Genomic DNA, 27,225 nt, shown 5'->3' with positions numbered 1-27,225 from the left:
TGGTGACAGTGTCACACCATTTAAAGCTAACAACAACAGGACCTTTTCCTACGTGCTGGGCTACTGCTTCCTGGTGACATTTAGACGTGGGCCGGGTGACCATTGATTGAGTAAGGGTCAGTTTCTGGGGCCTTTGGTCTCTCAGAGTCTATTTCACTCTCGTTCTTTGCTTCACTCCTTGCCAATTTCATACACGTCTAAACCGAGATTGGGGAATTCTTACCCCCCATTACCCTCGTCACATTCCAATGTAAACCTTCCTTTCAGGACTTTGTCCTTTTAAATTTCAGTTGTTTTGTTGTTGCTGTTTGTCTTTATTTTTGTTGGTTTGATTTGGTTTGGTTTGGTTTGGTGGGGTGGGGGGGGGGGGGGCGGTCAGGGTTTCTCTGTGTAGCCCTAGCTGTCCTGGAACTCATTCTGTAGACCAGGCTGGCCTCAAACTCAGAGATCCACCCACCTGAATGCTGGGATTAAAGGCATGTGTCACAACCCTTGGCTTTAATTTCAGCTTTTAAAGTGACATGTTTCCTTGTGGCATTTCCATACATACTTAGTTTGAATTGATCTCCCCAGCTCACCCATTCTCCCCATCTCCCTGCCCCTCCTTCTTGGTTTCCTCCCCCAGGATCCTCATTGCCATGTTGCATTGCCCTCCCCATCCACCTTCCTCACAGGCTGCTTTCCAGACTCTTGATGCCCCAAATTCTCTCTTTCATGAATACACAGACATGAAAATTAGAAGCTAGGATGCACATATGAGAAAGAACATGTGGTAAGTTTCTTTTTTAACCTGGCTTTTTTCACTTAATATAGTTATTTTCCAGTTGCTTCTATTTTCCTGCAAAATTCATAATTTCATTTTTTCTTTTCCGCTGAATAAAATTCCACTATGTAAAAAGAAATGAAATAATGAACTTTGCAGGTCAATGGATAGAACTAGAAAAGATCATATTGAGTGAAGGAACTGAGACCCAGAAAGACAAACATCAAATGTTCTCTCCCCTTTGAGGGTCCTAGCTCCAAATCTTCAGATGTAAATGGATATCCTGAGATAACTGCAGAAACTGGGAAAGTTAAAAGGGACCATTGCTGGGTTTAGGGGCAGGGGTCAGCAACAGAGAGGGAAATGGTAGGGTACAAATGATCTGATTGGGGAAATGGGGAAAACAGGATGCTCTAATGAGGTAGTGAGGAAAGAGGGAGATAAATACAGAAGAAGGAGGAAGAAGGGTACAATAACAGTAAGGATTCTGAAAAAGCTATAAGGAATCACACTATTAACTATCTACCTAACAATACTGTGCTGGATAGTTTCAGACCAACTTGACACAAATTAGAGTTATCTGAAAGGAGGAAGCCTCAATTGAGAAGATGCCTCCATAAAATCTGGCTATAGGCATTTTCTCAATTAGTGATTGATGAGGGAGGGACCAGCCCATTGTGGGTGGGGCTATCCCTAGGTTGGTAGTCCTGAGTTCTACAAGAAAACAGGCTGAGCAAGCCCATGGGGAGCAAGCCAGTAAGCAGCACTCCTCATGGCTTCTGCATCAGCTCCTGTTTCCAGGTTCCTGCCCTGCTTGAGTTCCTGTCCTGGTTCTCTTCAATGATGGAATACAATGTAGAAGTGCAAGCCAAATAAACCCTTTCCTCCTATCTGAGTTAGGGCTCCTATTGCTGTGAAGAAACACCATGACCACAGCAACTCATATAAAGGAAAACATTTAACTGAGGTGGCTGCTTACAGTTTCAGAGGTTTAGTCCATTATGATCGTAGCAGGGAGCATGGCGGCATGCAGGCAGACATGGTGCTGGAGAAGGAGCTGCTACATCTTGATCCCACAGGCAATAGGAAATGGTCTGTCTCACTGACACAGCTTGAGCATATATGAAACCTCAAAACCCACCTCACCATGACACACTTCCTCCAACAAGACCACACCTACTCCAAACAAGGCCACACCTCCTAATGAGCTTATGAGGGCCAATTCTATTCAAACTATCACATTCCACTCTGGACCCATAAGCTTGTAACTACATCATAATGCAAAATGCATTTAGCTCAGCTTCAAAAGTCCCGAAGTCTATCACAGTCTCAACAATGTTTTAAAGTCCAAAGTCTCTTCTGAGATTCATGCAATCTCTTAACTGTAATTCCCTATAAAACCAAAATCAAAAAATAGATCACATACTTCCAATATATAATGGCACAGGATATAAATTACCATTCCAAGATGTAGGGAAGGCAGCATAGTGAGGAAATACTGGACCAAAGCAAGACCAAAAACCAGCTGGGCAAACTTCAAACTCTGTATCTCCATGTCTTATGTCAAGACACAATTCAGATCTCCAACTCATTTCAGCTTTGATGACTACAACACACTTCTTTCTCTAGGGCTGGTTCCACTCCCTGTTAGTAGCTCTCCTCAGCAGGTATCACACAACTCTGGCATCTCCAACATTTTTGGGGTCTCCAAGGCAGTCCAAGCTTCACCATCACAGCTTCACACAATGGCCTTTCTAGGCCTCCATTTGGAGACACCCCCAACACCTGCCTGGCCTCAGCAGCTTTCCTTAGTTGCAGAGGCAGATTCCATAGCCCCTTTCTTCTGTAATTGACTCTAAAGCCAGAATCATGTGGCCAAAGCTGCCAAGTTTTGCTGCCTGCTGGGGCTGGAACATGGCTCCCTCATTCAATTACTTCTTCACCTGCTTTTTGTTTTGAATGGTTTCCTTCACTACCTAAGCTTGGCTGTTCTGGAACTTGTTCTATAGACCAGGCTGGCCTCAAACTCAGAGATCCACTAGCCTCTGCTTTTCAAGTGCTGGGATTAAAGGCATGCACCACTATGCCTGGACCTAAGCTGTTCTTTAATTCCTTTTCACAAGTTGGAGATTTAGCAGGGTGGGCTCTTGCCCTGAGGTCACCACTCCCTTTATTCCATTCCTTAATCCATTTATCTCCTTGACCACAGGATTTAGTTCTATTCCACTTCTTGGTGCCCTTTTTCTCAATCTGTACATTTTGTATTTTATTTACTCAGCTTGCTCCTTTTCATTATAAATCTTCATTAGTGTTAACACTAATAACCACATGACAGAGTTTGTACTGGGCTGTTTTGAGATTTCCTCTGCCAATGGAATTAATCCAGAACTCCTTATTTTAGCCTCAGGCAGACTCTTCAAACAAGGGCAAAAGGCAGCCACATTCTTCATCAAAATATCACAAGACTGGTCTCTAGGCCACATACTAACATTCTTCTTCTCTGAAACATCTTGATCCAGGCACCCACAGTTCAAATCACCTTCAGCAGCACTGTCCTCCATGTTCCTACAAAGATGGCTTTAATATTAAGCAGCACTTAAAGCATTCAACTGCTTTTCTAATCCACAGTCCAAGGTCCACATTCCTTCAAACGAAAGCATGACCAGGCCTATCACAGCAATACCCCAGTCCCTGGTACCAACTTTTGACTAAGTTAGGGCTTCTGTTGCTGTGAAGAAACACCATGACCACAGCAACTCATATAAAGGAAAACATTTAACTGAGGTGGCTGCTTACAGTTTCAGAGGTTTAGTCCATTATGATTGTAGCAGGAAGCATGGTAGCATGCAGGCAGACATGGTGCTGGAGAAGGAGCTGCTACATCTTGTTCCTACAGACAACAGGAAGTGGTCTGTCTCACTGGGAGTGACTTAAGCATATATGAGACCTCAAAGCCCACCTCCACAGTGACACACTTCCTCCAATAAGACCACACCTACTCCAACAAGGCTATACTTCCTAATAGTACCTCTCCATATGAACTTATGGAGGTTGATTGCATTCAAACTACCACACCTCCTCAACTTGCTTTTTGTTCATGGTGTTTCATCACATCAATTGAAACCCTATCTATGACAAATACCTTTAATGCACACATAAATCAGTGTGTAAATATACGTATAAGGTCTAAATGGAATTTTCCCATCTGTGCTGACAATGCTTCCTCAAAGAGCCATAGAGCATCTAATTTCAAACCCCAGTACTAGGTATGAGAAACTTGCTTCTGAGTTGATGGTCAGGGTTATCCAAGAGACTCCCAAAACATTACACTGCTGTTGACCTTGTTTGTCCTTCAGTGGTGAAAGGCAAGTCCCTGTTGCTGAAGATACCATGCACTTCATATGCAGGACCCAAAGGCCCCAAGCTGGATATAACCCCAAAGCCTCCCCGCTGAGGACTAGCTTTCTTGGTGCTAAAAGTTACCATACAAGCTTACAAAGGAAGGAAGCAACCGACCGTCCTACCCAGCTATATGACACCTATGAACCACAGCAATGACCAGCATGACATGATGACCCCAAGGGTGCAGCGTGACAAGCATAGCTTGGCTGCAACCAACAGCTCTCTAATTTGACTTAAGACATGCTCAACAAGAGAAAAATCATGCCTGGGACTGGAAACCTAGCCAACCCCCCAGGGCTGGTGAAGTCATAAACGTTACAGGAAAACCTATAACTGCCATTTTATCAAACCAGCATAATATCTAACTACATTCTAAATGTTTATCCTTATGCCAATAGATAAAGGTAGTTCTCACCCCTTCAGAAAGGAAACTTCTCTTTGCAGCAGATGGAGACCATTATAGAAAAACCACAATGGATCAGAGCAGAGTTGTGGGGTTCAGTCCCAATAGATACATCTACAAAACAACTCCTGCACGTAAGATCAAGGATCATTTGAGAAGAAAAGACTGTAAGAGCCAGAGAAACAGGGAGTTTATTGTGAGATTGTGTCTCCTAGAAATGCCAGAAGCTACACAGTGAAGGCTCACCAACATGGCTGTCTAAACTTGACCTGAACAAGGCTGACACCAGTGGACATGCTAAAGTGGACAGGGGAAAGGTCACTATAACTCAACTACAGACAACTAAGGAATGCTCGCTGTGGAAGAAAAAGTCTTCCACAGAGAAAGGCACACCAGTTGGTTTTCCATTTCCAGCCCTGAAAATACACATACAAGTAACATTATATAGACCGAACAGGTTATATTCAGGTATATACATGTGTATACGTATACATATGTGCATATAACAACAATTAGCCATGAATTTCAAAGAGAGTAAGGAGGAGTATGTGGTAAGATTTGGAGGAAGGAAAGGAAAGGGATAAATGATGTATTTATAATCTCAAAAATAAAAATATATAAATAAAATTCTAGTGCTTATATGTACCCCATTTTCATTAACCATTCATCTATTGATGGATATCTAGGCTCAGTTCTCCAACTATTGTGAACGCAGTGGCAATAAACATTTATGTGCAAGTATTTCTGTGGTAGGATTCAGAGTCCTTCGGGTGGCACAGCCGGGAGTGCTGTACCTGGGTCATATGACAGTTCTATTTTTAGGTTTTTGAGAAGCCTCCGCTGCCAATCTCCACAGCGACTCCAGTGGTTCACACCCCTACCAACAGTGAATAAGAATTTTCCCACATCCTCATCAGCATTTATTACCTGTCTTCTTGTTGATAACTATTCTGACTAGGGTGAGATCAAATCTCAAAGTAGTTTTAATTTGTGTTTCCCTGATGGCTAAAGACCTTGAACACTCTTAGAAACACTTACTGGCCATTCTTGTAACAGACTCTCCATCTCACTTTCCAGAACTTCAAGTTGGTCAGATTGAAAACCTCGGAGCTCACCTTTGACAACCTTTCACCCAGCTAACCAGGGTGTTCTGTGCACCCTCCCCTGACAAACATTCAGAATCTGAAGTGCAGGGCACTGCCCCGCTGGAGCCACCAGAGCCCACCCACCTCCAGTGGTTACATCACCAAGAGTGTGGCCAAAGCATTCACAGATTCAGTCCTCAGAGAAGTTTAGCATGGCTGGGAAGATGAGGATTCAATTATCAGGCAGCTACAACTCTGTCACTTCCAGTAGTGTGAAGGGGAAGGCTGTGGTGCTTTGAGGAGATAACTTCATTAACTGAGTAGCACCAATTGTATTTAACTATACCCAATAATCTCTCATATAGTTATAGAACTGTAAAATTTTTAATTGGCTTCCACTAGCTTATATAATTCTCCCAGAAACCCAGTGGTGTGGAAAAGACAAGGATCCTGATCTCCATTTTACACATGATGGAATTAGAACTTAGCAATAGAAATTGAGTGACACGAGGCCACATCACAAGAAGAGGATGAAAACAGTACTCAGGCAGATGACTGGGATTCCTGTACTGCTTCCTGTGGGCTTCTTCCACTGCACCCACGCTTCAGAGTGACCCCAGACACATTAGGGAAAGGGCAATGGCTTTGGGAGAAGTGAACTAAGGGGAACTATTAAATAGATGAGTTGAGGTATCTCAGGTACCAGATATGCAGACCAGCATGATGGATCCCCACCTGTATACCAGTGCGTTGTCTCCCTGTCACATACGTAAGAGAACAAACAACTTGCTGTTTCCTTTTGGTTGACAGAGACAGGAAAAGACAGGAATACAACAGTATTTGTGATGGTCACGGGTACATATTATTAGTACTATGTAAATCAGAGGTTGGAGTTTAATGATTCTAAAACGGCACTACTGAAATCAAATGGCAGAAGTGATTTGAGACAACTTCTGTGTCGCTTTGAAGAGTTTGGAGGAACTGTTTCGATCCAGATCATAGATATAAATGCCTGACACTCCTGCTGTCTGAACTAGCTCCTAGTGTCAGGCTCTTGCAAAAGTGACATGAGTCGCTGCCTCTGAGATGAAAGATAAGAACATCAAAAGGCCAGGACCCCAAGTGTGTGACAGACTCAGGACTGTGGGATTTTAGGTCTCCACAGCTGCAACTGTCTTATTGACATTCCATGCAATGAGTGATCAGCGTGGTCCAAGCAAATCCCTTCTCCTTGGAGATCACCACCTCCTTCCTTACATTCTCAGTCCTGTTCCAGGAAATATTTACTGGTCAATGTGTCTGTCTTTTACTTTTCCTCCTGATGTAATAAAATACCCTGACAAAAGCAACTTGAGGGAGAAGGGGCTTATTTCAGCTCAGAGTGTCAGATTATGCATCCCCTGGTGGTAGGGAAGTCATAGCAGCTCATGGTCTACAGAGACAGGGAAATCACAAGGACAAGAGTGTGAGAAAGCTGCTCATGCTGCATTCAGAGTCCAGAAGCAGCGAATGTCTGTGCTCAGCTCCCTGTCTCATTTTCATACAGTCCAAAGTTCAGACTCAGAGAATGGGCCGTGCACAGTGGAACAGTCTTCTCATCTCAATTAACATAATCAAGATAATCCCCCACAGGCATGCCCAGAGGCCCCTCTCCCAGGTGATTCCAGATCTCATCAAGTTGACAACTGAGATGAACCATCACAGTGACTAAGTCATAAAATAGAAAATTATGAACTCTAATTAACTTATTATTAATTCATAAGATGTGAGAAGAACGAGATCATATAAACAAAGTTCACAGATGTGAATCAAGTCATCCAAAGTGATAGAAAGTCATTGTTCAATAACTATCTATTGAATGCCTATTTGCTGCACAGGCTTGTATTTTCTTGTTATAGATTTTTCTTTCATTCAATGTGTATTTAATTAAGCATCAATTATACAGATCAAAAAATCAAGACTAGACCTTCAAGTGGCCAAGGAGGGAATGAGCACATCTAGAATACACAGTGTCAACACAATACATGTGTCCAAATTTATGGACATAAATTTATTGCTTCTCTGCAAACACTCTGTGTAGCGGGAAATATCTATTGTCCTAACCCTGCTGAGGCTGTGAGTGGGTCATGCAAAACGAAGATGGAGTTGGGCAGTGATGTCCTGACACGCCCGGCCAGCTCAGGAGTGTACTGAGACAGACAATATTCTAAGACAAGCGAGGTGCAGAGGGGAGATTTCGTGAAGCTTTTGCAAACTCCAAAATTACAGTCATTTCCTCCACTAATTCAGCATCCTTTCCCACCCTTCCTGGGAACGACCCACATCCTTCTAGAATTGCACAGTGGGGAGATGGAAGTAGCCTCGGCAGCAGAGCCAACAGGCAGCTGCCCCTCCCCCATTTTCCTTTGATCTCTTGTTTCTTAAACACTCAAGTGAGCCAGAAATGTTCTGAATTCGACACTTTTCTATACCAAACCAGAAAAGCTAGGTATCCCCATCTTTTGAATTACTAAAATTAATATACCCAGGCTTCTGGTCAGGAGGCCTGTTAGTTATCAAGATTGTCATAATTCTGTTAATTGAGCAGCAAAGAAACAAAGAAAAGTCATTATAAAGATGTCCAGTCATTCAAAGTCAAGATACTCTGGGTTGGGTGGATGGATAGCTGAGTAGGTAAAGTGAGGACTAGAGTTCTAGCATTCCAAAAAATGCTGGGTGGGAATGGTGACCTGCCCATAATCCCAACACAAGAGAGGCAGAGACGGGATCCCTGGAGTAAGATGTGTAAGTAGAAAGTTGAATCAGCAAGTTCTGTGTTCAAGTGAAAGACCCTGCCTCAATACACATAAGGTAGAGAGTGATCAAGAAAGACAGTGGATACCAACCTCTGGCCGCTACATGTACACACATAGGTGTGCACTTGCACACACACACAGGAGCACCCACATTCATATAAACATGCATATACATACACATATGAACACCATATATATATATGTGTGTGTGTGTGTGTGTGTGTGTGTGTGTGTGTGTGTATCCATACAAGAAATAAAATAATAAAAAAAAAAACAAGAGGCGCCAGGTGGTGGTAGCTCATGCCTTTAATCCCAATACTTGAGAGGCAGAGGCGAGTGGATTTCTGAGTTTGAGGCCAACCTGGTCTACAAAATGAGTTCCAGGACAGCCAGGACTACCTGTGAAAACTTGTCTCAAAAATAAAAAGTCCTGAGAGAGTGTCATCTATCAGAGAGTGGAAACCAGAGCTGGGTTTGAACACCTCCACTCAAATCTGAGTGTGCTTGCTGCTTGCCTCGACTGTAGTATGAGAGCATTGTATGACTCCAGTCCTCTGCATCCGTGTCTCTTCCCTTTACTATCTACACTCAAAGAGCTTGAGCAAATCCTAGAACCGGTAAGTAGGGCTGGATTCCAATTTATGTCTACATCACTACAGCTACTACAAATTTCTGCTATGCCTCCGTTTGAGGCAACAGACAAGCATGTTCAAGTTTAAAGGACCCTGATACTCTCCAGAGCCAGAGCACAAATTCTAAAATGGGGATTTTCCCCCATAGCATCCCAGAGAAGCACCTTCTTCACTGTCCAATAGGTAAACCATCCTAATCCACCTGCCTTATGCAAGGTTCAGATTCAATTTTCAGTTTTGATATAATGCATTGTTGTGGTTGGCATATAAAATGTCCCCCTATAGGATCATGTTTGAACATTTGTTCAATGCCCCAGCCTGCATTCTCTCTGTGTCTCTCTGTCTATGTGTGTCTCTCTGTCTCTGTCTCCCTCTCTGTCTCAGTCTGCTTCTCTCTCTCTCTCTCTCTCTCTCTCTCTCTCTCTCTCTCTCTCTCTCTCTCTCTCTCTCTCTCTTCTCTCTCCCTTCACTCACATTCCTGCTGCCTTTCATGCCTGCTTCCACATCTTCCCACCATGAGGGACTGTATCTGTACCCTCTCTGAACTATAAGCCAAAATAAACCCTTTCTCCCTAAAGTTGCTTTTGTTTGGGTATTTTATCTATCACACAACACAAAACAAGCTAGTACGGGCATCCCACAGTATGATCCACCCGGTGCCTCTGACCATGCCTCTCCTGTGGTCTTCACAGGCATCCCACTGTGTGATCCACCCGGTGCCTCTGACCATGCCTCTCCTGTGGTCTTGGAAAATAAATTTCCAACTGTAGCCTGATTGTACTGTGCCCCATTAGTCAAGCCAGACTCTTTCTCCTCTCCCATAAAAGGGAAGTTCGGACACGCATCTACCTTTAGAAGTTAATTCCCTTTTTCACCTTGGGGTAAACTCTGCATTTGGCAATACACACTCAACAAATGAGCTCAGGGAAAAAAATAAATAAGTAAAAGTCTTGCCATTACACTGGGCAGTGTGAACCGTAATTAAAAAGCCCCATTATGCCATTTGAACAGGAACACTCGAGCCGTCATTAAGCTGAAACAGAATTCCTTCAGGGAGAAATTATTTCTCGTTTGATTTCTGTCAAAATGGCTTTGACTTTGAGGATACATCTACAGAATGGTGTCTCCAGGCTCCGCCTCTGCGGCCGTGCTCAAACAAAGGAGACGTTTGCTTCGAACAGATGAAACCTGATTAAAGATTCATTTCAAATTAACTTCCCTTGCTTATTTCTCTTTTGTAATCTTTATTATTACTTTAAGGGGAGAAAAAATAGAAAAAATAAAGCAACCCTTCTCAGCTCTGCATATAAATCTTCATAGTAGCCACTCAACAATATCATTAATTCCCTCTGAATATTCGAGCAATGCAAAGCAGCGAGCTCTTATACAATGGCAATTTGTTGGGAAGTCATGCCAATCTATCTTGGATGTTGTTTTATTAAAGTACGAGATGAAACTCACTGACAAAATGCAATGATCTGAAGGAAGATGCCGCATGATGTTGACCTGACCTTCTGAGCCCTGTCCCCAAGGTCACAATAGGGACAAGGAATGGGGAATGAATTAACCTTTGAGTGCCCAGGCCCTGGACTTTGCAGTTCCTGGCTGGGCAGCAATGGATCTGTAGATTGCTTCTGCTGGGTTGAGGTGGGCTGTCTAATCCATCCAAAGCTCCACAGAAGTAGAGAGGCAACTTGGGGGTCAGGGGTGGAACTCCAAATCCTGGATGCTACTGAGATCTCAGTATATTACATACATACCTGAGGGGTGGGAACATGAACAGAGGTCAAGTGTGAGGAAGAAAGAAAAAAGCCAGAGAGAACTTACTGAAAAAGAAGACAGGTATGCTATGACTCTAAAACACCCCCCACAAATTTCTATTTTATACCCAGTCCCTAGTTGTGGCTCTATTTTGAAAGCTGTAGAACATTTAAGAGGTGAGGCCTGGCTCGAAAAATGAAGTCACTAGGGGTAGATCTTTAAAGGTTGTATGAGCTTCCTGTTCCAGCCTACTGGCTCTGCTTCCTGGTCCTCACTATTTGAACAGGCCGACTCCTCACACCCTCACTCTAGGGACCAAGCCTCTACTGCTTCCACGCCTTCAACACTGATGGACTGAAACCTCAGAAACTAGGAGATAAACTAAGCCCTTCCTTCACTAAGGCTTTTATAACCCTGAATAATAAAAATAATAAAAATATCACAAAAAAGTTATTAATTAAGAAAGGAAAAAGAAGAGGGAAATGAGTTATAAAGAAAGATAATAGGTGCCATTTGGGGCATGTTTATGATGGCAAATCTCCATGTAGCCTCTGGAGACGACCACTCAGCAGTGGCTCTGCTATGCCTAAGTCCTTAGGAACATATCAAGACTAGGGATGTAGCCTAAGAGTTAAAAGAGTTGAAGCTATAATGGGGGTGAGATGTAATAGGAAAAAGCACACAAAGTTTCTGAAATGCTGAGAAACACCAATAACAGATGCAGAGACTAAAGGAGTACATTTTTCAAAAAGGAGACAACGGAAACCCCAAGATCCAGAGGATTCAAGTATAATAAAATCCAAGGGCTGTGGCATTTCAAGTAATGGTTAAATCAACAGTATCAAACACATTAATGAAGTCTGGTATAATAAACAAACTGTACCCAACAAAGTTAAGGGCATTGAATATCTCAAAGAACATCCTTGGGGCATTGGAAGAAGTCTAAAGATCAGTCAAGAGGAAATCAGAGCAAGAATGGAAGAAAATAAGAGTATGCAACTCTTTCCAAAACATAAGGGAAGACATAGGAGGGAAGGAGAAGAAACTTGAAGGGAGGTGATGGGACAATTTAGGGTTGAAGAGATGAGTACATTGACATGTTGACAAGGTAGACTCAAAAGGACAGAGATACTGAAACTCTGTGAGGCAGTGGTCATATAGCAGAGAAAGGACACCTCTGCTCAGCCTGGAGGAAGCAAGACAATGGTGTGTCTGGTGCAACTGCATCTGGAGAAAGCTGGGCAAAGACAGTCGGGATTACCTCAATTCCTTCCATGAGTTTTGAAACCAGAATAGGATAAGTATTGCTGAAGAAAAGAAAGGAGCCCAGTGTCTCAGAGGCTTAGCACTGCAAGACTTCCTCTCACATCCCACCAGCTAACTTGGGTCTTCGGAGCTGTACATCTTGCTGTAGTCACTGAAGAACCCAGATGATGTTGATATATATAATTCCATCACACTTGCATAATAGTATTACGGCAGAAAGAAATGTGGTATCCTATATCTGTGCTTAAAGCTGCTCTCATGGAGCTGGAAATGTTGCTCAATTGGTAAAGGTCTTGACTAGCACCCATGAATCCCTGGGTTCAATGCTCAGTACCACATAAGCCATATGTGGTGGCCCACATCTGTAATCTGAGCACTTAGGAGGTGGCGGTATCAGAAGCTCAAGGCCATTCTCTGCCACTTAGTGAGCTTGAAGTCATCTTGAGCTACAAAAGATTCACACCTAGGGGGAAAGCTACTCTCACCTGACAGTGGCCAAAACAAGCCCCAGGGCCAATGTTTAATTTAAAGACTGACATTTGTCTAGAAGGAAGAGATGTAGAAATTGTTGGTAAGTGATGCGGGCATTCACTACAATGAAAGTGTAGGTCCAGTTCCCACACAGCCAGAGAAGTGGGTCAGGAATTCAGAAGGGTCTTCAAGAGACTTAGAAGGGTAAATGATTTGGGATAAATAAAGGGACTGACAAATGGTCTTGATGCCCCTCTGAGGCTCAACAGCCAGTATTTGGAGTGGTGTCATGATCTTTAACAAGCCCATCTCCTCTCAAAGGCTCTGTCTTGTGGTCTGATGGTTTGTGAGCAGCCCTGACAAATCCCATGAGAGTATTGAAACAGCATGCCACTTAACATCTCTCTGCCTATCTTGAGTCTGGGGGACCGGCCAATGCCATTGATAGCACACCCATTGTGGCATCTACACCACAGCATTCTGAAGCACTTAATGAGTAAAAGCCACCTTCCCAGATACTGTATGAGAACAGAAGTCAACCGAACCAGCCTGGTTTCCTTTTTCCCTCCTCCTCACACCACTCTGCTTCCCTGCCTCCAAGTTATTGCTGGGCTCAGAGCCACACCATTGGGTGAACGGAAGAAGAAGAAAGAAAGGGGGTTTGGTAGGGGAGAAAGATAGCATTACTAGAACAGAGGCAGGAGATGATGAATTAAGGGAGAGCTATTAATTTTTCATTCTGACAGATTATTGTCTGTCAGAGAGCAAAAGAGGTGGCTCCTATGCCCAGAGATGAGACATTTGCTCTTTGTGATGCAGGCTTCTCCGTTTTTTTCCCTAGAATAAAGTAGTGGACACCCAAAGAATAAAAAATTTATGACAATCTATAATTTACATGCTAGAAATAAATAATGAACTACATCCTGTCATTAAATTGGCTCTTTGCTTTTCTTAATCCCTTGGGTGATAAATATGGTTTTGTAACAACATTTAGTATAAATTGATTTTTGTGTGTGTGGTAGAGTGGAGGAAGGGGAATTGTTTTAAATGCTTTAGATATAAATAGATGGTCCTGGATATTGTATTGCCTTGGGTCTTTATACACAATAGTCCTATTAATGCGGCTTTACATTAAGACTGGCATTAATTAAAGGAGTATGTCAGTGACGCATTTTGCAGACCAATGCTGACGGTGTAAAGCTTCTAAATTTAATGAATGGAAGTATGGACTGCCACTGTGGTATTGGGCTAGCTCCCACAGAAGGACAATAGGAGAGGAGAGGATGACTTTGTTGGGAGTCAGGAAATAAATGGCCTCTCCCAGACACTGATTAAGGTCATGACAAAACACATTGCTTTTTAATCTCTACACTTCCTCATCTGTAAAGTGAGGATGAGGATAATGGGTGCTTAAAGAATCAATTGGTTAATATATGTAAAACAAATATTGGCACAGTTACTACACTTGTTAGTGTCCTTAAAGAACATGCAATAGGTTATGTAATCATAGTTTATATTTTTTGAGCTCCAAGTGTTTACCTGACCTTGTTTGAAGTCCTTTAGATGCATTAACATCTTTAATCCTTGCATCTCTCCTATAAGGGGGGTGTTACCATCTTCTCATTTTGCTATCAAGAAAACTGAGGTGCAAAGACAGTAAAGAATTCACCAAAACAAACCAGCAGAGGTCATGGTAGAAAGGTAGAGCTGAGGTCATTTATGAACTGAAAATGTGTAGCCATACCTACCTTGAGCTAAGCATCGCCCAGGAGTGGGAAATAGAGTGGTGGACAGACAGAGAGAAGGCTCTCCATATTCACGGAGCTTACATTCCTGTTGAAGAGATCAAAATAAATGCATATGAAACCTGAAGAAAAATGACTACTGAAGAATTAGAAAACGAATCAAGGGACATCCATTGAGAAAGGGGAGGGGTACTATAGTTTAAAGCAGTTGGTATTTTGAATGGAGTAGAGCATAGGACGTCTGCATCCAGGTGATTCTGTCTGGAACAGTATGCAGGGGAAAGACTTTGGGTCTGAGAACTGCATAGGTATGTGCTTCCAAACTGCCTTATATTTGTTGTCAAACTTGAGGAAGTTTTCTTAGTGTCTCCAGGCTTCAGCTTCTTGGGCTACAAAGTGAAAATACCACCTTGACGGAGTTGTTTCAAAGATGAGATGTAATAAAGATGATAGTGAGGAGGATGAGGCCACCTTCTTTCCTTCATCTCCACCATAGAGGTAATCATGGCACCTGCCATTTAAATTACTATATAAAATAAATGAGATTGTCTACACTAAAGTGAATAGAAATGAATTTAGAGGTGATACTAAACACCTATTTGAATTGGGTAGCCATTAATTTTTGTGACCAAGTGTCAAAAGTTATAAATAATGATCTTAGAAAAGAACGCTTTCTTAGCTGTCAAAGAGCAGTGCTGGGCCATGTGGTCATAAGATGATACATGCACATAAACACAGCCTGGCAACACTGCCTGAGTTATTTGATTTTTCCTGGGGAGTCTGTTTCCCCTCACTCCAGATAGAGAGCAGGCAATAAAACCAAAGAAATTATTCCATCCAACTCTATTTGGTGAACCAAAAAATACACTAGGGAACCTCACGGGAGCGTGGGTGAGTGGTTACTCACAGGAGCATGGGTGAGTGGTTACTTACAGGAACGTGGGTGAGTGGTTACTTACAGGGGCATGAGCAGCTTATGGGCAGCTACAACCAAAGAAGAGTGTTCCACCTCCTGACACTTGCTAATCACTTAGTTACCTTCAAGGCGGAGAGGGGCCTCAAGTGTTCCTGAGCCTTCCCCACTTACATCAGGAGATGTTACTGAGCCAATCTTATGAGGCGAGAGTCTCACACAGTACTCATGGCTTCTGCGATTTCAAGATGACAGTAGCAATGGCGTGCCTAAAGAACAGAGAGACAGCAGCCTGGGAGATGGTAGTAATAATGATGACCAGTTCTAACTTTGTATGACCTAGGAGCTGTGCTGTTCACATTGCTCACTGCCTTCCCAGATCTCATCATGCCCTGTTTATAGAGCTACACACAGGCTCAGTGAGTCTAAGAATGTTTCCCCACATTCATCCAGGAACCAAGTGGCAAAGTTGGATCTGGGGATTTAACCTTCCCTCCTAGAATGATTTTCTTGTCTGAGAAGTTGGGTATCATGAGGACATTTTTCAAGGCATAGTATTTGTTAAATGTTGCTTCTCGGAGAGATGATGAGCAAGCCTTCCTTCTATGACCCGGGAAAGCTATACAGAGGGTGGTATCCTTTCCCCAAGGCGATCCATCTTTTATCAACAACCCCTTCCCAGAAGCCTATGCATTACATTTTTTTTGTTGTTGTTTTTTGTTTTTTGTTTTTTGTTTTTTGTTTTTTGTTTTTTGTTTTTACGAGACAGGGTTTCTCTGTGTAGCTTTGCGCCTTTCCTGGATCTCGCTCAGTAGACCAGGCTGGCCTCGAACTCACAGAGATCCGCCTGGCTCTGCCTCCCGAGTGCTGGGATTAAAGGCGTGCGCCACCACCGCCCGGCTACATTTTTAGTCAGACTTAAGATTTTCTGATGAAATTGATACAGCAGATGTCTAAACATTGTTCCTTCTCTTTCTCCATCATTCATGGCAAATGCTTTCTAATAACCCAACATGAAGGACAGGAGAGTGGGGATGACAGGATTTAAAGCTATCTTTGTTTTCTGAGTGCAGTAGGATTACATGGGGATGTTAATCTATAGAATTCCTAAAGATTGGGTCCACATGGTATTTTCCATAACTGCTTAGATCTCAGCCTCGGCTATGAAATTCCACACTGTGGTGTATTAATTTTTATCCTTCTTAGTTAATAGGTAAAGAATCTCCTCATGAGAGGAGATCATGGGAACCATTTGGCCTGAGTTATTATTGTGAAAGTGGAAAACTGAGACCCGAGGGAGAGACTAGCTTAACCCACATCCCATGGCAAGACTGTTTCAGGACTGTTACCCAGAAATCTTACCTTCTACAGTAAACTTTTCCAGAAGGACTGCTCTGAAACACCATTCTCTTTCAGAAAAATACAAAGTGAAGTGATGGGGAAGTTATCATTCCACAGCTTGGTAATAACTAGATGTTCTCTCTTGAGGCTCAAACTCTAGCTAAAGCTTAGACAAGGCTCAAAGACTGTAGTGAGGTGTGTATATATGCAGCAACATCCTGCACCTGAGAGAAATACCCTCTCCCTCCACGTCAGGATGAGCTCCACGAAGACCATAATGGCAGAGGCTTCTTCCTTCTCCTAAAATAACACAATAGTAAGTGATTTTTACCTGTTTTCTTGTAGAAGTAAATGATTTCCTTTGCCTATAAGTCTTTAAGTCAAGGTTGATCTTCCCATCTACTCAGATAGACATTATTGGATGTCTACCGTATACCAAATACTAGGAGGTACAGGAATGAGCAAAACAGACAAGTCCTGTCCTTACCTGGAGACAGGTGGCACCCCAGGGACAGGAGAAGGAGGAGGATGACCTGGAGGAGGAGAAGGAGGGAGAGGAATAGGAGAAGGGAGGAGGAAAAGTAGGAGGAAGAGGAAGAGGAGGAGGAGGAGAAGAGAGGAAAAGGAAGATATATAGGAGGAGTACAGGAAGGGGAGATGAGTTGGATATGCAGGAAGAGGAGGAGGAACAGGGAGAAGACAGGAAGAAAAAGAAGAAAAGGAGGAACAGAGGCATAAAAATCACACAGAAGAGGACAGGGTACAGGAAAAAACTAAGACCCACAAAGAACAAGAGCCATCCTATGAGACATAAAAACAAAGAGCAGCAGACACACAGAGAGAAAACTGTTCATTTCACAGAGACAGAAAATGACAGAATAAGACAGAGAAACAGTCATTTGGATGACATTCGTCCAAGGAGAAAGCTGATTGGCTCACAAATTGGGCATAAAACCTAAATGTTCTAATAAAGGACCTTCCCTGAGGTTGTATGTGACTCCAGAAAAGAGAGGTTCTGGGCAAAGACAGCTGTTAAGATGCACAATTTCCAATGATTCCAATTAGACAAAAGCCTCCATAAGTTTCTTTCCCATCAAGAATGAAAAGAGAAAAAGATTGCCAGACCTGTGAATGCATAGAAGCCATAGTACAGTGAGTGGCCAAGCAGAAGCAAAATCTGAGTAAGGCATTATCAAGGAACACTCTGTTCCCATGTGCCCTCACGATGCATCCTTCTCTCAGACCCAGCCTCTCCTGTGGAGAGCTCAAAGAGACAAAAGCACAAAGGACTTGGGGAACTGGAGTGACTGCCCAAGTAACCCAAGAAACAAATCCTCATGGTGAGCCCCAAGGCTCAGCTCATCTGTTGATAAAGGAAAAGATGTCTACACCATTACCAAGAGGAGCTTAGTTTGCCTGTCCATAACTTCACCCAGTGAATAGCTTTGTATGCCTTCCACATATAAGTAACCCCCAAATATATTTACCCCACAGAACTATAAACTCATTCAGCCAACTGATACTTGAAACCTCCACCCAGATGAACTTTATATGATTTCAAGTTCAGTATTCCAAAGTTAAACCCATGGTTTTCCAATTTAAACAATTCAGCAAAAAAAATCAGCCTTTTTTCATTTCCATGGGAGGAATGTAGATGTGGGTTATCCTATAAGTCAGTGAGTTTCTGTTTTGTTTTTGTTTGTTTGTTTGTTTGTTTGTTTGATGAAGTCTCATTGTATAACCCAAGATGGTCTAGAATTTGCTATCCCAGGCTGGCCTTGAATTTATATCCATCCTCTTGTGTCTGACTCCCAAGTACTGAGATTATCAGCCAGCACCACCACAACTGGTACAAGGTGATTTCTGAAAATCACCTACCCTGGCCACCCATGAGGAGACACTGTTGTTTTAAAGTAGGAATGCCACAAGGTGTCTGGAATTCTTCAGTGAGCATGTCTTCCCACCTGCTCACCCCTGGTGGGAACTCTGCTTCCAGAACAAGGGTAGAGAAGGGACTCACTGTGTGAGCATCCTCCCATTTCCAGTGCTCGGAGGTAACATACTTTGACCATTCTCTGAAGTCCGAATGACCAGTGCTTGTTGAAATAGCAAGATTGTTGCCTAGAAGGACCAATTAACCATGAGAAATTATTTACAAATGACTTTAAGGGGGGCTCTAAGTTTCTTTTCTGTTGTGTTGGTTTCTTAGGGGACATTTTTAGGCTGTATTAATTACTACAATTTAACTCTGCTGGAAATAAAATAAGTACCAAAGATCTTTGCTGGAAACTAATGCTGGCCTCCAGTCTAGAGAAAGGATTGAAAGATTTCCCTTTCCAGCTAAAGCAACTGGAAATTCTGAGCCACTGTGGAAGCTGCACAGCCTCTCTCTGGAAGCAACTCCACAAAGCTCATAGAAAGGTTCAGCCTGATCCTTTCACCCACTTGAACCAGATGGTACCAGAGGATGGGGCTCTCTGGTTGGCCAGTCATTTACTTCTGATTGCCATGACTATAAGAATGTGGGAAAGATCTCAGGACAGGTTGTTTTAGAAAAACAGCTAATAGCCTCTACCTATGTTATTAGATTCCAAGGATGATGTGGTGGTGGAGCTGCTGCTGCTGCTGCTGCTGCTGGGGCTAGTGAAGAAAACTACAGCATCACCAATGATGGTGACAGCAGTAGTCACTTATTGCTTATGTTAGAGACATTGTATCACACAGTTTTCACAAAGACAACACTATCATCCTTGACAAATAACACAACCAAGACTTAGAGAAGTTTTAGAAGATATACCTGGGCTGCTAAGATAACTGAACAGGTTAAGGCACTTGCCACCAAGCTAACCACCTGAACTCAATCCCATGGTGGAAAGACAGAACCGACCCCTGTAAGTTATCCTCTGACCTCCACACACTCAGAGAGGCGGGGGGAGAATAAATAGATGATAGATTAGATAGATGACAGATAGATAGATAGATAGATAGATAGATAGATAGATAGATAGATAGATAGGAGATCCGCCTAATTTACACTACTAAGAAACAAAATACTTCGAAGGGCCATGAAATGGCTCAGTCGAAAAGTATTCACTGCACAAGCATAAAAACCTGATTCCATCCCAGAACCCACTTGAAAAAGTCGGACATGACAATGTAATACCAACACTGAAAGATGGAGACAGGGGCATCCCAGAGCTCACTAGCCAGCCTAGCTTTCTTGGGAAGTCCCAGTCTCGAAAACCAAAAGGTGGATCGTGTACAGAGGAATGACAATAGAGGCTGTCCTCTGTTACACACACACACACACACACACACACACACACACACACACACACACACACACACACGGAGGGGGCATGCGGGGGGGGGGGGGAGAATGATTTGAAAACCAGTTTTAGTATGTTAGTAATTGATTACTATGTAACACACTGCCCTAGTATGTCAGTGTTCCTGTGGCATGGCTTAGTAGATGCCTCAGATTTTCTCAGACTCCAGGGTCAAACTGTCAAAGACCACTGAAGTCTAACCCAAAGGCTTGACTGGACAAGGATCCATTTCTAAGCTCACTCAGAGTGGGGGAACCTCTTGGCAGGATTCATTTCTTGGGGCTGTTGGGCTAAGGGTCTCTGTTTCTCACTGTTGATCAGATATGAGTCACTGGATTGAATTTACAGTTAAAGGAAGAGAGTTGCATGGAGTTGCTGATCCGAGACTGTGTTGAAGGCTGTCTAGCTATGGGGTGCTTTCCTTCTGGGTTAAGCATACTACATCAATGTGCATACCATTAGGTCTTCTGAAAAGGCCTTCTCCCGTTCCCAAATCCATCTGCTGCCTTTTCTTGCCCACACTCCTGAGATTTCCTGATGCATTTGAAATCTAGCCACAATCTCCTTGGTTGCAATATTTTTCCTCCTCATTTCTCCACCACTCCTGAAATATTCAATTCAGAGAACCCTCCTGCACCATGTCTAGCCTGGGAACACCTAATCCAGTCCCTTGTTTTACAGATAAGAGCACTGAGACTCAGACTCAGTCAAGAGAAGGGGCGTCCCCAAAATCCCATAGGAAGCCAGAGGCAGGGCTGGGACCCTAAACCTCATCTGCTGCACATCCCAACACACCAGGATCCTTGCTGGGAAATCAATCCAAACCAGGCACTTGAGCTCTAGGGAGAATGCAGACATTTCATCAACATACAAATGAGGGAAACATTTAGGCGGCTCTTCTCCCTCTGTCCCCATCCTTTTCTTCACAGGGGGCTGACTTCATTCCCCCCTGGGAGTGGAAAGAACTCACTAGTTAACTGAGCAGTGAGCAAGCCTTTTTGGGTGAAAATCTAGGAGCTCTGGTGGAAGCAGCTTCACTGTGGTCACATAATGCCCTCTAGCCCTGAGTCGGGGAAGTTCCAGGAGGAAAAATTGAAAACAATGAAGGCTCATGAACACACAAAGCCCAATGTGCAATTACGACAGAGCTGTACAACCTGGGGTCCTGTGGACCAAAGAACTGCCAAAGCCCCACACAATTCATGGGCACAGTACCAGATTCTCTGTCAGTCTGTCCTTTCCATGGACTCTTAAGAGAGACACAGCAACATCACTGAGCAAAAGGGTTGAGACCTTTCCACTAATTGTAACTTTCCAAATATCTGGAACATCTTCACTGATTTAAGAGATTACCAAAATGATCTTCAGTGTATGCAGCTCTTTGTTCGTGGGGAGTACTTGGTTTTTAGAGTCCTGGGGACTCATTCAGAGCCTTGCATGTGCTAGGCAAATACTACCAGAGCTTCAACCCCAGCCTGAGCATGCACTTTTCATATATCAAATGCAAATACTGTGAGGGTTTAATGTCATATGTCTACCCTGCACTGCCCACCTTTCAGAGTATTGCATTCCTTCCTCGGAGTAGCCATTCAGAAGCTGATATTTATATTGCAGATTTGGTTTAATTCAACAGATACCTACTAAACACCCATGTGCTGGGTGCTGAGGAGGTAAGCCAGAATGGTATTGAGCAATAGCTCTCCAGTTTCCTTCCACTTTACTACTCCTGAGCTTTGCAAATCCCTGGGGTCCACTTGGGTCACTTGGTGCCAGGGTTGGAAGTGTGACTGTTCAAAGCTCCTCTTCTTCCTACCCACTAAGAAGGTTCCAGGGAATCGGCATCCCTACCTCAACCTCCGAACTGAGTTTACCAGAAGAGAAGGCAGCTGTGCGTGCCCCTAAAGAAGAATCTGCAAGGGAGCAAAGACAAATTAGGCCAAGAGAGCTGAGCCTGGGTGAAAGCATATCTGACGGCGGCCTGGACCCTAGATCTTTTGTCTGTCTTCTAATGAAACGGAAACTGGTTTTATGTCATTGTCAACAGAAAGAACATCATGGCTAATCCATCCTTGAGGAGCTCACAACTATTTCTAACACAGAACATTGTATGAGCACTATTATTTAAACACACATACAAATGTGAGTTTCTTCTGAAAAACTTAGAATATTGAAGACTCCCAGTAGGAAGTCTCCCTTCTGCCTTGATGTGTCAGAGTGATCTGGACAGGCAGCAATTATCAGGAGGAAGGGCACTGAGAAGGAAAAGGTAGAGAGAGGCAGGACCACTCCTGAGCTTAGGAGAAGGTTCCCATAGGAAGGATTCGGAATCCTCCTTGTAAAGACAGTGAAACCACATCCTCTGGACATGGACACATGTCGGTTCCACTCAAACACTCACAAGACTTGCGTAAGATTGAGTCTCATCAGTATTCCAGCATTGGCTGGGAAGGGGCCCATGAGACCCTGACTCCCAGCTGAGAGGCTCTTGGCAGTTAATAGCTGCTGTGAAGGGAAGAGTCATTTCTTCAGTGATATAGCCACTGCCCAAGCCAGAGTTCCTTCTACCCAAAACAACAACAAAATGCATGAAAGCAGGAGAGGCTCCTTGGGAAGGTGAAGGGGTTCCATGGGAGTGTGAGGGGGACAAAAGATGATGGAGAGAGGGGTAAAAATGGCCAAGATGTATGTATGAAATTGTCAAAGAATTTAAGTCTAAATCGTGATTTTATATGTAGCTGAGATGGTTCAGACCTCAGCTACCAGGACCACATAATAAGATCATATTCATTTGTTAAATTATTTTTGAGATATATCACATGCCATAAAATTCATCTTTTCAAAGTTTACAGTTAGTGAGTTTGGGTGTGTTTGTAAAGTTTTACAACTATTATCAGTAACCTCCATCACGAATTTCCCTTCCCCCTCTTCCTCTCATCCTTAGCAATGCTAATACGTTTTCTGTCTCTGTGGGGTTGACTATTTGGGACATGCGTTTTATTCAGATTCCATTTACATTATTTTATTATTACTTTTACAGTGCTGGCCATCAAACCTTGGTCTCTATGCATGCTAAGAAAATGCTCACCTCTGAGCTATACCCAAAGCTATTCACTGTGGGCATTTCTGTCTGAGAAAGAGAGGGAGAAAGAGATAGAGAGGAAGGGAAGGAGAGAGAGAGAGAGAGAGAGAGAGAGAGAGAGAGAGAGAGAGAGAGAGAGAGAGAGAGAGAAGAGAGAGAGAGAGAGAGATCAGACACAATATACATGTTGCACTCAGAAGACAACTTTCGGGGGTCAGTTCTTCCTTTCACCAAGGGTTCTGAGGATTGAGCTCAGGTCAGTGAGCTGTGTGACAATTGCTTTCCCCTCCTGAGTCATCTCAACAAGCCAACAATAAGATTCTATTTTCTTTCTTTCTGGTTTTTTGTTGTTGCTGTTTTGTTTTTGATTGTGTGGAGGTGAGGTCATGGAGGTAGAGAGTGGTAAGATCATCCATGGTATCTTTTTCAATTGCTCGCCACCTTTTCCTTTTCTGAGACAAGGTTTCTCATTGAACCTAGAACTAATAGTTTCAGATAGACTGAGTGGTTAGTGAGACCCCAGGATGTGCCTATCCCTCCCCCACTGCCATCCCCAGTGCTGGGGTTACAGATTCGTGCCAACCCACCCAGCTTTCCATGGATGCTGGGGATCCTAGCGTGGTTCCTCACGCTTGTGCAGCAAGGGCTTACTGACTGAGCCATCTCTCCCCAGCCTCAAGGCTCTATTTCCCCCTCACTCTTCTTCCTGTCACTTCCTCGATCACAGCACACTGCCTGTCCAAAATAGGCCCCCATGATCCGTCCAAAATCTTCCTCCGAATCCCACTGGGAACACTTTGCCTTTGGAGATAATAGTGCCAAGGATTAGAACCAGAGGTTGGGATGAGGGTAGGAGGTGATGGAGAGGCTGAACAGGAACCAGGATGGGATGTGGCCTGCGGTGAGATGACATGCCAGGGATGGGAATCCGGGGCTTGCAACTCAAGCTCTATGCAGAGAAACCCCAAAGCCACTGACAGACAGGAAGAGAAGCAGGCAGATGCCTCTTTGGGTTCACTCTTCCAGATAATAAGTACCTGCTTGCCACAGAATTTCTCCATGTTTGGCTGCCCTCCAAAGCTAACTTTTTTCTTGGCTGTGTTATAATAAACATCTTTATTAACTAGAGCTGGGGATATGAAAGAAATTTGGAGATTTCAATTTTTTTCATCATTATCGTTGAAAGACATTGCCACATTTGATATGAGACAAGGGGATAAAAGTGAAAGCATTGTCGTGTTTGCTTCAACACACATAACCAAAACTGGAACAGTAAGGAGATGATTAGCATTGCCCTGCACAGGAGGACACTCGCGTCTGTGAAGCATTCCACATTTTTAAATAATGAAGAAATTCTCAGGGCAGAGTTCTAGAGAGTGGGATGAGTTTCTTCAGAAATCTAGACTATTCTGTCTCAGGCTGTGGAGCTTGTGGGAGAAGGCTGTTGTCAGAATAGTTTCTCCTTTCTTGTATTTCAAAGTGCATGCATTGCTAAGTTATGCATCTCCTCATTTGAGCAGCTCAAGACAGTGACAGCTAGATTAGCTTGTGTCAGTATTTAGCGTGTCCCCAAATCACCTCAAGTTCTTATTTTAAAAGCCAGGCTCCTGGACACCATCCCCAGAGTTTCACAATGTCCTTGAAGCCAGTGTTTGAGGAAGAGACTCGGGTAGGGCTAGTTCTGCAGTCACAAATTAACTCCAAGCAGTTGAGAATGTCTGCTGGAGCTCTAGGTTGAGACAAGGTCTGAACATAAGCCATCAACTGGTGATGTCTGCCGTGGGCAGAGCATGGGTAGCTGAGGCACAAAGGTCATGTGTTTCTCGTTACTATAGCAAGCATTCCCTGAGTGCACAGCCTGTGTCCTCCTACCCAGGAGCCATGCTAATCATCTCCAAATCAATCCAGTTTTAGCATATGTGTGCCAAAGAGATCGTGAGAATCTCTTTGTTCATATCAGATATAAGGACTGGGTGTTCAAACATAACGACCCCGGAAGAGTAGCTAAGTCATTTCAGCCCATACTGTAGGAAAGCCTATAAGGGGACACATCCTAAAACTAAACGTGTGGTTGGCTACGAAGACAAGTACATAGTGCTGTGACAAGGCAGTAACAGAGCAAGGACGTGTGCCCTCCTGGACAGAAGACAACTGAGCCTGATCTTGGAGAATAAATAGGAATTTTCCAGGTGAGCATAGGAGAAAATATATCAAAGATAGAGATGATTACAGATGCTGCAAACAAGAATATTAGAAAGGGATGTTTCCTGGGATTTGTTTATTTTACACACACACACACACACACACACACACACACACACACACATCCCAGGCCCACAAACATGCTGTTTCTTAAAACTTTAAGACTTACTGAGAGGGAGTTAGGGGAGGAGGTAGTATTGGAGTTGTTGGAGCTAGAGATAGGGGAAATGATGTAATTATATTTTAATTAAAACTCAAAATAATTAAATAAAAGGCTTACGGTGCTCCCACATGAAATCTTTCCCCCAGTAGGCTAGTCTGTATTCTAATGTCTCGGTTTAAATGTCAACTCCTGTTCAACAAACAAAGTTACCAGAATTTAGTGTGGGGGTGGGGTGCACACTCATGCTGAAGTACAGCACACATCAGGTAAAGTAGAAGGAAGCAAAGTTACAAAAGCCAGACAGGTCCTGATGCCTGGTCTCCATACACTCACCAGGCCACACCCAAGTCAAGACAGGTCCTGATGCCTGGTCTCCATACACTCACCAGGCCACACCCAAGTCAAGACAGGTCCTGATGCCTGGTCTCCATACACTCACCAGGCCACACCCAAGTCAAGACAGGTCCTAATGCCTGGTCTCCATACACTCACCAGGCCACACCCAAGTCAAGACAGGTCCTAATGCCTAGTCTCTGAACACTCACCAGGCCACACCCAAGTCCAGGCAGGTGCTAATGCCTGGTCTCCATACACTCACCAGGCCACACCCAAGTAGAGGCAGTGGTCATCGGGATAGCAAACAGAAATTCTATTTGCTATATATACTATCTTGCCATACATGAATTGCAGATCTAACAAACTGGTAGACTGTGCAACAACTCCCTCAACCCCTCCCCATCCCAGCACAATAACCTTAAAAGAGGACTGACCTATTTTCCAGAGCTTGCCCTTTCCCCGAGAGGCATCGTGTTAGTTACTTTCCTGTTGCTGTGATAAAACACCATGACCAAGACAACTCATAGAAGGAAGGATTATTTGGGGCTTACAATTCCAGAGGGTTAGGAATCCATGCCCATTACGGCAGGGAGCATGCACACAGGCAGGAAGGCAGACACGGTGGTGCCTAGCATCTGATGGCTAACATCCAGGTCCACAAACAGGAAGCTGAGAGCTGGAAGCACACCCTGGGAACCGTGTGAGTCTTTTGAAACCTCAAAGCCCACCCCAGTGTTACGCTCCTCCAGAAGGCCATACCTCCTAATCCTTCCCAAACAGCTGCCAACTGAGGACTGAGTATCCAAATGCTCAAGACTTATGGGGTCATATCATCCAGAGCACCGCAAGTATGAAACTCAAGCTGGCCACTACACAGAACAGCTCAAAGATAAAGCTCGAGCACTGGTTTGCATGTGTGCTTCTGAGAGGCTAAGAGTTGTACAGACTCCAAGGTGGGCAGACAGATAGGGAGAGGAGCCATGACTGGGTGAGAAAGATGGCGAACTTCCAAGATGGCTGGCTTCTTCCTCACCTTCCCTACCCAAGACAAAAGCCTGGCCACTCAGAACACAGGCCTAGCAGGCTTTTTTCTCCCACCAGTCAACCTCCCTGCTGATGGACTGGTGGACTAGCCAGAGGAGTTCGAGGCCAACCTGTCTTCCTTCAAACTGACCAACCTTAAATAAGGATTGTGGGGGGTGTCAGAGTGGCTGGGGGGGTGTCGGGGTGCCTAGGTGTGTGGGTTTCCTCACACCTAATAGAAGCCTCTCTACACCGACTGGTTTGCAGTGTTTGCAGTGTTTGAGATTTTTCCCTGCTGCTACTTGTTGCACTTGAGCATTTTCCCACCCTTTAGTCCTTTAACTTGCAGAAATGAACTTGACCAAGTCCCCTAGACTTTTCCTCTTTCCTAGGAAAGTTGGTTTACAGAGGTCACTAACTTCTCCACCACCTACAGGCACCTTTGCGCAATGGAAACACCCTAGCTCAATTAGCTCAGACAAAGTAGCATCACTACACCAAAGAACCCAAACTACT

At 43.7% G+C, this 27,225-nt stretch overlaps 1 pseudogene; it reads left to right on the top strand.

Moving 5' to 3' along the window:
* The first annotated feature begins 24,223 nt into the window (after positions 1–24,223).
* LOC131918109 (U6 spliceosomal RNA) lies at positions 24,224–24,324 on the top strand (annotated as a pseudogene).
* The last annotated feature ends 2,901 nt before the right edge of the window (positions 24,325–27,225 follow it).

This window comes from Peromyscus eremicus, chromosome 8a (genome assembly GCF_949786415.1).
Source record: "Peromyscus eremicus chromosome 8a, PerEre_H2_v1, whole genome shotgun sequence".
NCBI lineage: Eukaryota > Metazoa > Chordata > Mammalia > Rodentia > Cricetidae > Peromyscus > Peromyscus eremicus.
This window is presented reverse-complemented; position numbering and strand designations above follow the sequence as displayed.